This window comes from Alligator sinensis, unplaced genomic scaffold, assembly GCF_000455745.1.
Source record: "Alligator sinensis unplaced genomic scaffold, ASM45574v1 scaffold111_1, whole genome shotgun sequence".
Taxonomy (NCBI): Eukaryota; Metazoa; Chordata; order Crocodylia; family Alligatoridae; genus Alligator; species Alligator sinensis.
In genome coordinates, this window is record NW_005841875.1 from 4,130,781 (window position 1) to 4,133,380 (window position 2,600).

The 2,600-nt window shown below is 45.8% G+C and overlaps 1 pseudogene; it reads left to right on the top strand.

Moving 5' to 3' along the window:
- The first annotated feature begins 454 nt into the window (after positions 1–454).
- Positions 455–645, top strand: LOC112549157 (annotated as a pseudogene).
- Positions 646–2,600: the final 1,955 nt, after the last annotated feature.

Consider the following 2,600-nt stretch of genomic DNA (forward strand, 5'->3'; position numbering starts at 1 on the left):
TGAAGCAAAGGGGTACCAACATGCAATGCCCAGCCGAGTCGGGGCATGGGGCAGAGCTGGAAGTGACTCATTTGGAGGGGCAGGGGGACAAGGGGAGGGCGGTAAACTCTTGGGCAAGCATATGTGCTCCCTGGATCTGTGAGCAGGGTGAGGGCGGACTGCTGCTGCAGGCTTGTCCAGAGCACTAAAGCTCTTTCCTACGGTGCTGGGGGAAGGAATCCTAACTGCGCTAAAGTCAATAGGAGTATTGCAATTTGCTTTGCAGGTACTAGGATTTCACCCAGACATTTTGGCCCTGCATGCTACTCAGTGCAAAGGCTGCTCAAGGCTCACAGAGCGAGTAACCCTACTCTCCCAAATGGTTTGGCAGCTCTGTTTCCAGCTGCCACAACTGCCAGAGGAGTTGGTCTCTTGGCAGGGGAGATACCACCATTTGGTGGTTTTCAGTGGCAAGATACTTACCTAGCAGGGGAGATTACCCTTCTTCTTGGCCTTGAATGACTTGGTGTAGTTAGAGGGTAAAGGCCTGTCCCTTGCACTGTGGGCAGGCCAACCCCTGTGAAAGTCTACAAATGCCTCCAAATGTGAGAGGATCTCAGCTACACAATTGAAGGTGATGGGGGATTGCTCTTGGGCTTTCTCCTCTTGCTTGCTCCCAGCCAAAAGGCCAAAGGAGCAAGTGAGACAAGGGAGCACCTGAACTCCAAGGCCTCTGGGCTTGCATGTACGATGCCTGCCATGGATTTGGGAGTATCTGAAGCCCCAGACTGAAGGGTCTGGAAGGTAGGCTACTTGCCAATAGTAGCACCACACGGATTTGAATGATTGAGCTCTGCTCGGTCAATAGAATTCAGAACTGATTTGGCCGATTTGGTCCAAGACACAAAATTAAAATAAAAACCAAAAAAAACCAAAAAACCCAGCAGCACATACATACACCTTGTAAGAAAAATATATCAGAACTACTGTCTCCCTAGAACCAGGAAAAATGGCTCCTGTGTAATGCACAGCAACTGCAGGAGCCCCCTGTTTGGGTGGTGCAATTCTGCCAACCTATACAACAAACAAGCTAGCAGAAAGGAGAAAGCCATCCCATTGAAAAATATGGTGACCATCAGAGGTGCCAAGTATGTGAGGGCCTGAGGGCCCTGGCCCCCCTCAGGAAGAGGGATATCACCTGAAATGCATAAAACTTTCCACATGCCCATCATCTTAACCCCCCATGGCAAAAATAAAAGTCAGTGCCTAGGGTGACAATAATTATTTAGAGCTATTTCAGTTTCAAACAACCAATCTTGTGGTATCGCCAGACAAGGGGCCTCCTAAAACTTGACAAGCTCATTTGCAGATTAGTACCCAGAATCTTCTTCCCAGCAATTGCTACATCACAAATGCTCTGGTTTATGAAGGCTATAAACATACCAAATAGTTTGGGTAGGTTTATGTCTTTTCTGCTTTCTAGCGTTAGTGCTTACTGCATTTCTTTCTAGCAGCAGTTGCCATTCAATGACAAATGAAGCAATGGACATTTAAGTTTTAAGTTAGTTTGAAGTATTTTGGGATGAAACCTCCCATCTAAATGTACAATGAGAGCATCTGTATTGCACTAGCACTTTGAAGCCCCAAACAGAGGATCAAGGCCTGAAAACACATAAAAATATGGTTTCTGCATGACAGTTTGCAACCCAAGTATAAAACAAGAGGCAACAGGCAGGTGGAAGACAAACAGAGGGACACCAGGGAAACAGTGACATGATTTTGCGCAGCAAGGGAACAAATCAGTACACCAACTGCATACTTCCTATATTTTAAATACACATTGTTTTTGCAAAGCATACTTTGCAAGTGATGTTTCCCTGTATTAGTGGAACACCTGAAAGCAAGCTAGTTAACAAAATGTCCATTGTCTCAAGAGGCGTAAAGCAGGCTGAGAAGTGATCTTGTGGCTGCCTATAAATTCATCAGGGGAGAGCAGCAGGGAATTGGAGATGCTCTACTTACTAGGGCACCCCCTGCAGTAACTAGGAACAATGGCCACAACTGACAGAGAGCAGATTTAGGTTGGACATTTTAGGAAGAACTTCTTCACGGTAAGGGTTGCCAGAATCTGCAATGGGCTCCCAAGGGAGGTGATGCTCTCCCCAATTTGGGGGATTTCAAGAGGAGACTGGACAAGCACCTGGCTGGGTCATTTGACCCCAGCACTCTTTCCTGCCCAGGACAGGGGGTCAGACTCGATGACCTACTGAGGTCCCTTCCAACCCTAATATCTATGAACCTATGTAACATCATGGAAGACTTCTTCCTGGCTACCAACCTCAACATTACAAATTCACAAAGGAATGAAGCCCTTCTCAGCAGTTTTTTATAAGCAGTGCTCAGAATAGAGATGGTCCTAAACCAAAACCCAATTGTCCCTGAAACTAGGATCTAGCTCCATGAAAGAATTTTATGGCTTTGCCTATCTCTAATTCATAATAGAACATGTGTTCCGGTAGTAAATTGTTCTTAAGTATAATTCAAAAACCTGCATTTCTTACCACAGCATATTCAGTTCTGATGCAGAATCCAAAATGTCCCTAATACTATGGGGAGCACAT